This window comes from Phyllobates terribilis, unplaced genomic scaffold, assembly GCF_046119375.1.
Source record: "Phyllobates terribilis strain yellow unplaced genomic scaffold, ASM4611937v1 Scaffold_7__3_contigs__length_470593459, whole genome shotgun sequence".
Classification (NCBI taxonomy): Eukaryota; Metazoa; Chordata; class Amphibia; order Anura; family Dendrobatidae; genus Phyllobates; species Phyllobates terribilis.
The window spans coordinates 177,929,385-177,945,315 of NW_027362767.1; positions in this window are offsets into that span (position 1 = coordinate 177,929,385).

Genomic DNA, 15,931 nt, shown 5'->3' on the forward strand with positions numbered 1-15,931 from the left:
GGACCAGTCATGAGAACCTGGCAGTCATGTGGGACCAGTCATGAGAACCTGGCAGTCATGTGGGACCAGTCATAAGAACCTGGCAGTAGTGCGGGACCAGTCATTAGAACCTGGCAGTCTGATGGTAGCAGTAATGAGAACCTGGCGGTAGTGTTGTACCATTCAGGAGAACCTGACTGTAGTGTGGGATCAGTCATGAGAACCTGGCAATAGTTTGGGACCAGTCATGAGAACCTGGCAGTCGTGTGGGACCAGTCATGAGAACCTGGCAATAGTGTGGGACCAGTCATGAGAACCAGGCAGTATTGTAGGACCAGTCATGAGAACCTGGCAGTCGTGTGGGACCAGTCATGAGAACCTCGCAGTCGTGTGGGACCAATCATGAGAACCTGGCAGTCGTGTGGGACCAGTCTTGAGAACCTGGCAATAGTGTTGGACCAGTCATGAGAACCTAGCAGTCGTGTGGGACCAGTCATGAGAACCTGACAATAGTGTGGGACCAGTCATGAGAACCTGGCAGTCGTGTGGGGCCAGTCATGAGAACCTGGCAGTAGTGTAGGACCAGTCATGAGAACCTGACAGTAGTGTGGGATCAGTCATGAGAACATGGCAGTAGTGTGGGACCAGTCATAAGAATCGGGCAGTCGTGTAGGACCAGTCCTGAGAACCTGACAATAGTGTGGGACCAGTCATGAGAACCTGACAATAGTGTGGGACCAGTCATAAGAACCTGGCAGTCGTGTGGGACCAGTCATTAGAACCTGGCAGTCTGATGGTAGCAGTAATGAGAACCTGGCAGTAGTGTGGGACCAGTCATAAGAACCTGGCAGTAGTGTAGGACCATTCATGAGAACCTGACAGTAGTGTGGGATCAGTCATGAGAACATGGCAGTAGTGTGGGACCAGTCATAAGAATCGGGCAGTCGTGTAGGACCAGTCCTGAGAACCTGACAATAGTGTGGGACCAGTCATGAGAACCTGACAATAGTGTGGGACCAGTCATAAGAACCTGGCAGTCGTGTGGGACCAGTCATTAGAACCTGGCAGTCTGATGGTAGCAGTAATGAGAACCTGGCAGTAGTGTTGTACCATTCATGAGAACCTGACAATAGTGTTGGACCAGTCATGAGAACCTGGCAGTATTGTAGGAACAGTCATGAGAACCTGACAATAGTGTGGGACCAGCCATGAGAACATGGCAGTCGTGTGGGACCAGTCATGAGAACCTGGCAGTCGTGTGGAACCAGTCATGAGAACCTGACAATAGTGTGGGACCAGTCATGAGAACCTGACAATAGTGTGGGACCAGTCATGAGAACCTGACAATAGTGTGGGACCAGTCATGAGAACCTGACAATAGTGTGGGACCAGTCCTGAGAACCTGACAATAGTGTGGGACCAGTCATGACAACCTGACAGTAGTGTGGGACCAGTCATGAGAACCTGACAGTAGTGTGGGACCAGTCATGAGAACCTGACAGTAGTGTGGGATCAGTCATGAGAACATGGCAGTAGTGTAGGACCAGTCATGAGAACCTGACAGTAGTGTGGGATCAGTCATGAGAACATGGCAGTAGTGTGGGTCCACGCATAAGAATCTGGCAGTCGTGTGGGACCAGTCATAAGAACCTGGCAGTAGTGTGGGACCAGTCATGAGAACCTGGCAGTCGTGTGGGACCAGTCATGAGAACCTGACAATAGTGTGGGACCATTCATGAGAACCTGGCAGTCGTGTGGGACCAGTCATAAGAACCTGGCAGTAGTGTGGGACCAGTCATGAGAACTTGACAGTAGTGTGGGATCAGTCATGAGAACATGGCAGTAGTGTGGGACCAGTCATTGGAACCTGTCAGTCTGATGGTACCAGTAATGAGAACCTGGCAGTAGTGTGGGACCAGTCATAAGAACCTGGCAGTAGTGTAGGACCAGTCATGAGAACCTGACAGTAGTGTAGGACCAGTCATGAGAACCTGACAATAGTGTTGGACCAGTCATGAGAACCTGGCAGTATTGTAGGACCAGTCATGAGAACCTGACAATAGTGTGGGACCAGCCATGAGAACATGGCAGTCGTGTGGGACCAGTCATTAGAACCTGGCAGTCTGATGGTAGCAGTAATGAGAACCTGGCAGTAGTGTTGTACCATTCATGAGAACCTGGCAATAGTGTGGGACCAGTCATGAGAACCTGGCAGTATTGTCGGACCAGTCATGAGAACCTGACAATAGTGTGGGACCAGCCATGAGAACATGGCAGTCGTATGGGACCAGTCATGAGAACGTGGCAGTCGTGTGGAACCAGTCATGAGAACCTGACAATAGTGTGGGACCAGTCATGAGAACCTGACAATAGTGTGGGACCAGTCATGAGAACCTGACAGTCGTGTGGGACCAGTCATGAGAACCTGGCAATAGTGTGGGACCAGTCATGAGAACCTGGCAGTCGTGTGGGACCAGTCATGAGAACCTGACAATAGTGTGGGACCATTCATGAGAACCTGGCAGTCGTGTGGGACCAGACATAAGAACCTGGCAGTAGTGTGGGACCAGTCATGAGAACCTGACAGTAGTGTGGGATCAGTCATGAGAACATGGCAGTAGTGTGGGACCAGTCATTGGAACCTGTCATTCTGATGGTACCAGTAATGAGAACCTGGCAGTAGTGGGGGACCAGTCATAAGAACCTGGCAGTAGTGTAGGACCAGTCATAAGAATCTGGCAGTCGTGTAGGACCAGTCCTGAGAACCTGACAATAGTGTGGGACCAGTCATGAGAACCTGACAATAGTGTGGGACCAGTCATAAGAACCTGGCAGTCCTGTGGGACCAGTCATGAGAACCTGGCAGTCATGTGGGACCAGTCATGAGAACCTGGCAGTCATGTGGGACCAGTCATGAGAACCTGGCAGTCATGTGGGACCAGTCATGAGAACCTGACAATAGTGTGGGACCAGTCATGAGAACCTGACAATAGTGTGGGACCAGTCATGAGAACCTGACAATAGTGTGGGACCAGTCATAAGAACCTGGCAGTCATGTGGGACCAGTCATGAGAACCTGGCAGTCATGTGGGACCAGTCATGAGAACCTGGCAGTCATGTGGGACCAGTCATAAGAACCTGGCAGTAGTGCGGGACCAGTCATTAGAACCTGGCAGTCTGATGGTAGCAGTAATGAGAACCTGGCGGTAGTGTTGTACCATTCAGGAGAACCTGACTGTAGTGTGGGATCAGTCATGAGAACCTGGCAATAGTTTGGGACCAGTCATGAGAACCTGGCAGTCGTGTGGGACCAGTCATGAGAACCTGGCAATAGTGTGGGACCAGTCATGACAACCAGGCAGTATTGTAGGACCAGTCATGAGAACCTGGCAGTCGTGTGGGACCAGTCATGAGAACCTCGCAGTCGTGTGGGACCAGTCATGAGAACCTGGCAGTCGTGTGGGACCAGTCTTGAGAACCTGGCAATAGTGTTGGACCAGTCATGAGAACCTAGCAGTCGTGTGGGACCAGTCATGAGAACCTGACAATAGTGTGGGACCAGTCATGAGAACCTGGCAGTCGTGTGGGGCCAGTCATGAGAACCTGGCAGTAGTGTAGGACCAGTCATGAGAACCTGACAGTAGTGTGGGATCAGTCATGAGAACATGGCAGTAGTGTGGGACCAGTCATAAGAATCGGGCAGTCGTGTAGGACCAGTCCTGAGAACCTGACAATAGTGTGGGACCAGTCATGAGAACCTGACAATAGTGTGGGACCAGTCATAAGAACCTGGCAGTCGTGTGGGACCAGTCATTAGAACCTGGCAGTCTGATGGTAGCAGTAATGAGAACCTGGCAGTAGTGTGGGACCAGTCATAAGAACCTGGCAGTAGTGTAGGACCATTCATGAGAACCTGACAGTAGTGTGGGATCAGTCATGAGAACATGGCAGTAGTGTGGGACCAGTCATAAGAATCGGGCAGTCGTGTAGGACCAGTCCTGAGAACCTGACAATAGTGTGGGACCAGTCATGAGAACCTGACAATAGTGTGGGACCAGTCATAAGAACCTGGCAGTCGTGTGGGACCAGTCATTAGAACCTGGCAGTCTGATGGTAGCAGTAATGAGAACCTGGCAGTAGTGTTGTACCATTCATGAGAACCTGACAATAGTGTTGGACCAGTCATGAGAACCTGGCAGTATTGTAGGAACAGTCATGAGAACCTGACAATAGTGTGGGACCAGCCATGAGAACATGGCAGTCGTGTGGGACCAGTCATGAGAACCTGGCAGTCGTGTGGAACCAGTCATGAGAACCTGACAATAGTGTGGGACCAGTCATGAGAACCTGACAATAGTGTGGGACCAGTCATGAGAACCTGACAATAGTGTGGGACCAGTCATGAGAACCTGACAATAGTGTGGGACCAGTCCTGAGAACCTGACAATAGTGTGGGACCAGTCATGACAACCTGACAGTAGTGTGGGACCAGTCATGAGAACCTGACAGTAGTGTGGGACCAGTCATGAGAACCTGACAGTAGTGTGGGATCAGTCATGAGAACATGGCAGTAGTGTAGGACCAGTCATGAGAACCTGACAGTAGTGTGGGATCAGTCATGAGAACATGGCAGTAGTGTGGGTCCACGCATAAGAATCTGGCAGTCGTGTGGGACCAGTCATAAGAACCTGGCAGTAGTGTGGGACCAGTCATGAGAACCTGACAGTAGTGTGGGATCAGTCATGAGAACATGGCAGTAGTGTGGGACCAGTCATTGGAACCTGTCAGTCTGATGGTACCAGTAATGAGAACCTGGCAGTAGTGTGGGACCAGTCATGAGAACCTGACAGTAGTGTGGGACCAGTCATGAGAACCTGACAGTAGTGTGGGATCAGTCATGAGAACATGGCAGTAGTGTAGGACCAGTCATGAGAACCTGACAGTAGTGTGGGATCAGTCATGAGAACATGGCAGTAGTGTGGGTCCACGCATAAGAATCTGGCAGTCGTGTGGGACCAGTCATAAGAACCTGGCAGTAGTGTGGGACCAGTCATGAGAACCTGACAGTAGTGTGGGATCAGTCATGAGAACATGGCAGTAGTGTGGGACCAGTCATTGGAACCTGTCAGTCTGATGGTACCAGTAATGAGAACCTGGCAGTAGTGTGGAACCAGTCATAAGAACCTGGCAGTAGTGTAGGACCAGTCATGAGAACCTGACAGTAGTGTGGGATCAGTCATGAGAACATGGCAGTAGTGTGGGACCAGTCATAAGAATCTGGCAGTCGTGTAGGACCAATCCTGAGAACCTGACAAAAGTGTGGGACCAGTCATGAGAACCTGACCATAGTGTGGGACCAGTCATAAGAACCTGGCAGTCGTGTGGGACCAGTCATTAGAACCTGGCAGTCTGATGGTAGCAGTTATGAGAACCTGGCAGTAGTGTTGTACCATTCATGAGAACCTGACAATAGTGTTGGACCAGTCATGAGAACCTGGCAGTATTGTAGGACCAGTCATGAGAACCTGACAATAGTGTGGGACCAGCCATGAGAACATGGCTGTCGTGTGGGACCAGTCATTAGAACCTGGCAGTCTGATGGTAGCAGTAATGAGAACCTGGCAGTAGTGTTGTACCATTCATGAGAACCTGGCAATAGTGTGGGACCAGTCATGAGAACCTGGCAGTATTGTAGGACCAGTCATGAGAACATGGCAGTCGTGTGGGACCAGCCATGAGAACATGGCAGTCGTGTGGGACCAGTCATGAGAACCTGGCAGTCGTGTGGAACCAGTCATCAGAACCTGACAATAGTGTGGGACCAGTCATGAGAACCTGACAATAGTGTGGGACCAGTCATGAGAACCTGGCAGTCGTGTGGGACCAGTCATGAGAACCTGACAATAGTGTGGGACCATTCATGAGAACCTGGCAGTCGTGTGGGACCAGTCATAAGAACCTGGCAGTAGTGTGGGACCAGTCATGAGAACCTGACAGTAGTGTGGGATCAGTTATGAGGACATGGCAGTAGTGTGGGACCAGTCATTGGAACCTGTCAGTCTGATGGTACCAGTAATGAGAACCTGGCAGTAGTGTGGGACCAGTCATAAGAACCTGGCAGTAGTGTAGGACCAGTCATGAGAACCTGACAATAGTGTTGGACCAGTCATGAGAACCTGGCAGTATTGTAGGACCAGTCATGAGAACCTGACAATAGTGTGGGACCAGCCATGAGAACATGGCAGTCGTGTGGGACCAGTCATTAGAACCTGGCAGTCTGATGGTAGCAGTAATGAGAACCTGGCAGTAGTGTTGTACCATTCATGAGAACCTGACAATAGTGTAGGACCAGTCATGAGAACCTGGCAGTATTGTAGGACCAGTCATGAGAACCTGACAATAGTGTGGGACCAGCCATGAGAACATGGCAGTCGTGTGGGACCAGTCATGAGAACCTGGCAGTCGTGTGTAACCAGTCATGAGAACCTGACAATAGTGTGGGACCAGTCATGAGAACCTGACAATAGTGTGGGACCAGTCATGAGAACCTGGCAGTCGTGTGGGACCAGTCATGAGAACCAGGCAATAGTGTGGGACCAGTCATGAGAACCTGGCAGTCGTGTGGGACCAGTCATGAGAACCTGACAATAGTGTGGGACCATTCATGAGAACCTGGCAGTCGTGTGGGACCAGTCATAAGAACTTGGCAGTAGTGTGGGACCAGTCATGAGAACCTGACAGTAGTGTGGGATCAATCATGAGAACATGGCAGTAGTGTGGGACCAGTCATTGGAACCTGTCAGTCTGATGGTACCAGTAATGAGAACCTGGCAGTAGTGTGGGACCAGTCATAAGAACCTGGCAGTAGTGTAGGACCAGTCATGAGAACCTGACAGTAGTGTAGGACCAGTCATGAGAACCTGACAATAGTGTTGGACCAGTCATGAGAACCTGGCAGTATTGTAGGACCAGTCATGAGAACCTTACAATAGTGTGGGACCTGCCATGAGAACATGGCAGTCGTGTGGGACCAGTCATTAGAACCTGGCAGTCTGATGATAGCAGTAATGAGAACCTGGCAGTAGTGTTGTACCATTCATGAGAACCTGGCAATAGTGTGGGACCAGTGATGAGAACCTGGCAGTATTGTCGGACCAGTCATGAGAACCTGACAATAGTGTGGGACCAACCATGAGAACATGGCAGTCGTGTGGGACCAGTCATGAGAACCTGGCAGTCGTGTGGAACCAGTCATGAGAACCTGACAATAGTGTGGGACCAGTCATGAGAACCTGACAATAGTGTGGGACCAGTCATGAGAACCTGGCAGTCGTGTGGGACCAGTCATGAGAACCTGGCAATAGTGTGCGACCAGTCATGAGAACCTGGCAGTCGTGTGGGACCAGTCATGAGAACCTGACAATAGTGTGGTACCATTCATGAGAACCTGGCAGTCGTGTGGGACCAGACATAAGAACCTGGCAGTAGTGTGGGACCAATCATGAGAACCTGACAGTAGTGTGGGATCAGTCATGAGAACATGGCAGTAGTGTGGGACCAGTCATTGGAACCTGTCATTCTGATGGTACCAGTAATGAGAACCTGGCAGTAGTGGGGGACCAGTCATAAGAACCTGGCAGTAGTGTAGGACCAGTCATGAGAACCTGACAGTAGTGTGGGATCAGTCATGAGAACATGGCAGTAGTGTGGGACCAGTCATAAGAATCTGGCAGTCGTGTAGGACCAGTCCTGAGAACCTGACAATAGTGTCGGACCAGTCATGAGAACCTGACAATAGTGTGGGACCAGTCATAAGAACCTGGCAGTCGTGTGGGAACCAGTCATTAGAACCTGGCAGTCTGATGGTAGCAGTAATGAGAACCTGGCAGTAGTGTTGTACCATTCACGAGAACCTGACAATAGTGTTGGACCAGTCATGAGAACCTGGCAGTATTGTAGGACCAGTCATGAGAACCTGACAATAGTGTGGGACCAGCCATAAGAACATGGCAGTCGTGTGGGACCAGTCATGAGAACATGGCAGTCGTGTGGGACCAGCCATGAGAACATGGCAGTCGTGTGGGACCAGTCATGAGAACCTGGCAGTCGTGTGGAACCAGTCATCAGAACCTGACAATAGTGTGGGACCAGTCATGAGAACCTGACAATAGTGTGGGACCAGTCATGAGAACCTGGCAGTCGTGTGGGACCAGTCATGAGAACCTGGCAATAGTGTGCGACCAGTCATGAGAACCTGGCAGTCGTGTGGGACCAGTCATGAGAACCTGACAATAGTGTGGGACCATTCATGAGAACCTGGCAGTCGTGTGGGACCAGTCATAACAACCTGGCAGTAGTGTGGGACCAGTCATGAGAACCTGACAGTAGTGTGGGATCAGTTATGAGAACATGGCAGTAGTGTGGGACCAGTCATTGGAACCTGTCAGTCTGATGGTACCAGTAATGAGAACCTGGCAGTAGTGTGGGACCAGTCATGAGAACCTGACAATAGTGTTGGACCAGTCATGAGAACCTGGCAGTATTGTAGGACCAGTCATGAGAACCTGACAATAGTGTGGGACCAGCCATGAGAACATGGCAGTAGTGTGGGACCAGTCATAAGAATCTGGCAGTCGTGTAGGACCAGTCCTGAGAACCTGACAATAGTGTGGGACTAGTCATGAGAACCTGACAATAGTGTTGGACCAGTCATGAGAACCTGGCAGTATTGTAGGACCAGTCATGAGAACCTGACAATAGTGTGGGACCAGCCATGAGAACATGGCTGTCGTGTGGGACCAGTCATTAGAACCTGGCAGTCTGATGGTAGCAGTAATGAGAACCTGGCAGTAGTGTTGTACCATTCATGAGAACCTGGCAATAGTGTGGGACCAGTCATGAGAACCTGGCAGTATTGTAGGACCAGTCATGAGAACATGGCAGTCGTGTGGGACCAGCCATGAGAACATGGCAGTCGTGTGGGACCAGTCATGAGAACCTGGCAGTCGTGTGGAACCAGTCATCAGAACCTGACAATAGTGTGGGACCAGTCATGAGAACCTGACAATAGTGTGGGACCAGTCATGAGAACCTGGCAGTCGTGTGGGACCAGTCATGAGAACCTGACAATAGTGTGGGACCATTCATGAGAACCTGGCAGTCGTGTGGGACCAGTCATAAGAACCTGGCAGTAGTGTGGGACCAGTCATGAGAACCTGACAGTAGTGTGGGATCAGTTATGAGGACATGGCAGTAGTGTGGGACCAGTCATTGGAACCTGTCAGTCTGATGGTACCAGTAATGAGAACCTGGCAGTAGTGTGGGACCAGTCATAAGAACCTGGCAGTAGTGTAGGACCAGTCATGAGAACCTGACAATAGTGTTGGACCAGTCATGAGAACCTGGCAGTATTGTAGGACCAGTCATGAGAACCTGACAATAGTGTGGGACCAGCCATGAGAACATGGCAGTCGTGTGGGACCAGTCATTAGAACCTGGCAGTCTGATGGTAGCAGTAATGAGAACCTGGCAGTAGTGTTGTACCATTCATGAGAACCTGACAATAGTGTAGGACCAGTCATGAGAACCTGGCAGTATTGTAGGACCAGTCATGAGAACCTGACAATAGTGTGGGACCAGCCATGAGAACATGGCAGTCGTGTGGGACCAGTCATGAGAACCTGGCAGTCGTGTGTAACCAGTCATGAGAACCTGACAATAGTGTGGGACCAGTCATGAGAACCTGACAATAGTGTGGGACCAGTCATGAGAACCTGGCAGTCGTGTGGGACCAGTCATGAGAACCAGGCAATAGTGTGGGACCAGTCATGAGAACCTGGCAGTCGTGTGGGACCAGTCATGAGAACCTGACAATAGTGTGGGACCATTCATGAGAACCTGGCAGTCGTGTGGGACCAGTCATAAGAACTTGGCAGTAGTGTGGGACCAGTCATGAGAACCTGACAGTAGTGTGGGATCAGTCATGAGAACATGGCAGTAGTGTGGGACCAGTCATTGGAACCTGTCAGTCTGATGGTACCAGTAATGAGAACCTGGCAGTAGTGTGGGACCAGTCATAAGAACCTGGCAGTAGTGTAGGACCAGTCATGAGAACCTGACAGTAGTGTAGGACCAGTCATGAGAACCTGACAATAGTGTTGGACCAGTCATTAGAACCTGGCAGTCTGATGATAGCAGTAATGAGAACCTGGCAGTAGTGTTGTACCATTCATGAGAACCTGGCAATAGTGTGGGACCAGTCATGAGAACCTGGCAGTATTGTCGGACCAGTCATGAGAACCTGACAATAGTGTGGGACCAACCATGAGAACATGGCAGTCGTGTGGGACCAGTCATGAGAACCTGGCAGTCGTGTGGAACCAGTCATGAGAACCTGACAATAGTGTGGGACCAGTCATGAGAACCTGACAATAGTGTGGGACCAGTCATGAGAACCTGGCAGTCGTGTGGGACCAGTCATGAGAACCTGGCAATAGTGTGCGACCAGTCATGAGAACCTGGCAGTCGTGTGGGACCAGTCATGAGAACCTGACAATAGTGTGGGACCATTCATGAGAACCTGGCAGTCGTGTGGGACCAGACATAAGAACCTGGCAGTAGTGTGGGACCAGTCATGAGAACCTGACAGTAGTGTGGGATCAGTCATGAGAACATGGCAGTAGTGTGGGACCAGTCATTGGAACCTGTCATTCTGATGGTACCAGTAATGAGAACCTGGCAGTAGTGGGGGACCAGTCATAAGAACCTGGCAGTAGTGTAGGACCAGTCATGAGAACCTGACAGTAGTGTGGGATCAGTCATGAGAACATGGCAGTAGTGTGGGATCAGTTATGAGAACATGGCAGTAGTGTGGGACCAGTCATAAGAATCTGGCAGTCGTGTAGGACCAGTCCTGAGAACCTGACAATAGTGTCGGACCAGTCATGAGAACCTGACAATAGTGTGGGACCAGTCATAAGAACCTGGCAGTCGTGTGGGAACCAGTCATTAGAACCTGGCAGTCTGATGGTAGCAGTAATGAGAACCTGGCAGTAGTGTTGTACCATTCACGAGAACCTGACAATAGTGTTGGACCAGTCATGAGAACCTGGCAGTATTGTAGGACCAGTCATGAGAACCTGACAATAGTGTGGGACCAGCCATAAGAACATGGCAGTCGTGTGGGACCAGTCATGAGAACATGGCAGTCGTGTGGGACCAGCCATGAGAACATGGCAGTCGTGTGGGACCAGTCATGAGAACCTGGCAGTCGTGTGGAACCAGTCATCAGAACCTGACAATAGTGTGGGACCAGTCATGAGAACCTGACAATAGTGTGGGACCAGTCATGAGAACCTGGCAGTCGTGTGGGACCAGTCATGAGAACCTGGCAATAGTGTGCGACCAGTCATGAGAACCTGGCAGTCGTGTGGGACCAGTCATGAGAACCTGACAATAGTGTGGGACCATTCATGAGAACCTGGCAGTCGTGTGGGACCAGTCATAACAACCTGGCAGTAGTGTGGGACCAGTCATGAGAACCTGACAGTAGTGTGGGATCAGTTATGAGAACATGGCAGTAGTGTGGGACCAGTCATTGGAACCTGTCAGTCTGATGGTACCAGTAATGAGAACCTGGCAGTAGTGTGGGACCAGTCATAAGAACCTGGCAGTAGTGTAGGACCAGTCATGAGAACCTGACAATAGTGTTGGACCAGTCATGAGAACCTGGCAGTATTGTAGGACCAGTCATGAGAACCTGACAATAGTGTGGGACCAGCCATGAGAACATGGCAGTCGTGTGGGACCAGTCATTAGAACCTGGCAGTCTGATGGTAGCAGTAATGAGAACCTGGCAGTAGTGTTGTACCATTCATGAGAACCTGGCAATAGTGTGGGACCAGCCATGAGAACATGGCAGTCGTGTGGGACCAGTCATGAGAACCTGGCAGTCGTGTGTAACCAGTCATGAGAACCTGACAATAGTGTGGGACCAGTCATGAGAACCTGGCAGTCGTGTGGAACCAGTCATCAGAACCTGACAATAGTGTGGGACCAGTCATGAGAACCTGACAATAGTGTGGGACCAGTCATGAGAACCTGGCAGTCGTGTGGGACCAGTCATGAGAACCTGGCAATAGTGTGCGACCAGTCATGAGAACCTGGCAGTCGTGTGGGACCAGTCATGAGAACCTGACAATAGTGTGGGACCATTCATGAGAACCTGGCAGTCGTGTGGGACCAGTCATAAGAACCTGGCAGTAGTGTGGGACCAGTCATGAGAACCTGACAGTAGTGTGGGATCAGTCATGAGAACATGGCAGTAGTGTGGAACCAGTCATTGGAACCTGTCAGTCTGATGGTACCAGTAATGAGAACCTGGCAGTAGTGTGGGACCAGTCATGAGAACCTGACAATAGTGTTGGACCAGTCATGAGAACCTGGCAGTATTGTAGGACCAGTCATGAGAACCTGACAATAGTGTGGGACCAGCCATGAGAACATGGCAGTAGTGTGGGACCAGTCATAAGAATCTGGCAGTCGTGTAGGACCAGTCCTGAGAACCTGACAATAGTGTGGGACTAGTCATGAGAACCTGACAATAGTGTGGGACCAGTCATAAGAACCTGGCAGTCGTGTGGGACCAGTCATTAGAACCTGGCAGTCTGATGGTAGCAGTAATGAGAACCTGGCAGTAGTGTTGTACCATTCACGAGAACCTGACAATAGTGTTGGACCAGTCATGAGAACCTGGCAGTATTGTAGGACCAGTCATGAGAACCTGACAATAGTGTGGGACCAGCCATGAGAACATGGCAGTCGTGTGGGACCAGTCATGAGAACCTGGCAGTCGTGTGGAACCAGTCATGAGAACCTGACAATAGTGTGGGACCAGTCATGAGAACCTGACAATAGTGTGGGACCGGTCATGAGAACCTGACAGTAGTGTGACCAGTCATGAGAACCTGACAATAGTGTGGGACCAGTCATGAGAACCTGACAGTAGTGTGGGACCAGTCATGAGAACCTGGCAGTAGTGTGGGACCAGTCATGAGAACCTGACAGTAGTGTGGGATCAGTCATGAGAACATGGCAGTAGTGTAGGACCAGTCATTGGAACCTGGCAGTCTGATGGTACCAGTAATGAGAACCTGGCAGTAGTGTAGGACCAGTCATGAGAACCTGACAGTAGTGTGGGATCAGTCATGAGAACATGGCAGTAGTGTGGGACCAGGCATAAGAATCTGGCAGTCGTGTAGGACCAGTCATGAGAACCTGACAGTAGTGTGGGACCAGTCATGAGAACCTGACAGTAGTGTGGGACCAGTCATGAGAACCTGGCAATCTGATGGTACCTGTAATGAGAACCTGGCAGTAGTGTGGCACCAGTCATGAGAACCTGACAATAGTGTGGGACCAGTCATGAGAACCTGGCAGTCGTGTGGGACCAGTCATAAGAACCTGTCTGTAGTGTAGGACCAGTCATGAGAACCTGACAGTAGTGTGGGATCAGTCATGAGAACATGGCAGTAGTGTGGGACCAGTCATAAGAACCTGGCAGTAGTGTAGGAACAGTACTGAGAACCTGACAGTAGTGTGGGATCAGTCATGAGAACATGGCAGTAGTGTGGGACCAGTCATAAGAATCTGGCAGTAGTGTAGGACCAGTCCTGAGAATCTGGCAGTAGTGTGGGAACAGTTATGAGAGCCTGGTAGTAGTGTAGGACCTGTCATTAGAACCTGGCAGTCTGATGGTACCAGTAATGAGAACCTGGCAGTAGTGTGGGACCAGTCATAAGAACCTGGCAGTAGTGTAGGACCAGTCATGAGAACGTGACAGTAGTGTGGGATCAGTCATGAGAATATGCCAGTCATGAGAACGTGACAGTAGTGTGGGATCAGTTATGAGAATATGGCAGTCTTGTGGGGCCAGTCATGAGAACCTGGCAGTAGTGTGGGACCAGTTCTGAGAACCTGGCAGTAGTGTGGGAACAGCCATGAGAATCTTGCAGTAGTGTAGGACCAGTCATGAGATCCTGGTAGTGGCAAGCCATCTACATGTAGTGGAAAAAAATCAACATGGAAATGTATATACTGAATCAGTGGTGTGGTTCCTCTATTCTCACTATTGATGGAGGTCCCAGAGGTCAGACCTCTACTGATCTTAGCTGTATTTCATCAATGTGAGATCTGTGCTCTACCTCTCTAAAGACTAATACTGGTGATCTGATGAGATAAAAATAACTTAGAAAACCAGTTTCACTTGTCCACCATAACCGGTTTATCGACCTGGAAAACAAAAGAGAGGCGTTCCTATGTGCAGGTCACAAATCCAGCCAACCATATTATTTCTATGGAGAGTTTATTATCCAAGACTGCAAGGAATAAAAGTCTGTCTACCAGATGCTATAATAAGTAAGCTATCGGGTACCTATCTCACTGGATAAGTGGACTCTCTGTCATGAGATCCTGACAGTAGTGTAGGACCATTCATGAGGACCTGGCAGTAGTGTAGGACCATTCAATAGAACCTGGCAGTAGTGTAGGACCAGTTAAGAGAACCTGGCAGTAGTGTAGCACCAGCCATGAGAACCTAGCAGTAGTGTGGGACCTGTCATTAGAACCTGACAGTCTGTTGGTACCAGTGATGAGAACCTGGCAGTAGTGTTGGACCAGTCATGAGAACCTGGCAGTGGTGTGGGACCAGTCACAAGAACCTGGCAATAGTGTAGGACCAGTACTGAGAACCTGACAGTAGTGTAGGACCAGTTACGAGAACCTGGCAGTAGTGTAGGACCAGTTACGAAAACCTGGCAGTAGTGTCGGACCACTCACAAGAACTTGGCAGTAGTGTATGACCAGTCATGGGAACCTGGCAGTAGTGTAGGACAAGTTATGAGAGCCTAGCAATAATGTGAGACCCATCATGAGAATGTATGACCTGTCATTGACTCCTGGAAGTAATGTAAGACCCTTTATGAGAACCAGACAATAGTTTAGGATCTGTCACAAGAACCTGTCAGTAATGTAGGACTTCTCGTGGCGGGTGCACTGATCAGTGGGTGTACGGTAATAAAAAAAACAGAAATGTAGCTCTGGTCGCCAATGGATAAGTAGTGAGGACACCGGTAACCGGAGGGACAAGACATGGACAAGGAGAAGAACCACTACAATTCTAAACGTCAAGAAGACAGAGACGTAATCTAGGTACAATGACAGGAGTCAAGAGCGGAGGCAATAATAAGGACAATCAGTCTGGCAAGTACACGGACCTGCCGGAAAGGGATCTGAATTAATTGGAACAAGGCTATGTTCACACTGAGTTTGTTTTTGTTGTTTTTTTTTTTCATTTCAAAAACTATGAGTTTTAAAGTGGAATCCACTTTTTGGGAGGTTTTGGAGGAGTTTTTAGAGGAAGTGTTTCTTGAAGACGTTTTGGAAAAGTTTTTTGCTCCTGGAGAGTTTTTTTGTAGCCTTTTGAGTGGACATTATCTAGTTTGGTGAGATTTCCTTCAAAGAAGTGATCCGCACTTTCTTTTGTTTTTGAAAACCCAAGAGTTTTTCAAAACTTCTTCAGTTAAAAAAAAAAAAAAAAAAAAGCTCCAAAAACTCCTCATACGAACAGCACAAAATGGATTTGCCATAGAAATGAATTGAAAGAGTTTTGGAGGAGAATTCCAAAAACTCCTGAAAAAACTCAATGTGAACATACCCTTAAGAGTATGTTCACATAGTTTTTTGAGCAGTCTTTTGGATCGAGTCTGCTCTGAAAAATTGCTCAAAAACCACTTGAAAGACGCCTCCTTCTCATTTCTACTGTAAAATGATTTGCTGGTCACATGTTCACTCTTTTGAACATTGAGGTTTAGGAAACAAATGCTTGAAAAATTCTTCAAAACTACTTCAGGAAATGAAGAACACCAAAAACTCCTCAAAAAAGAGTTACCTGAAG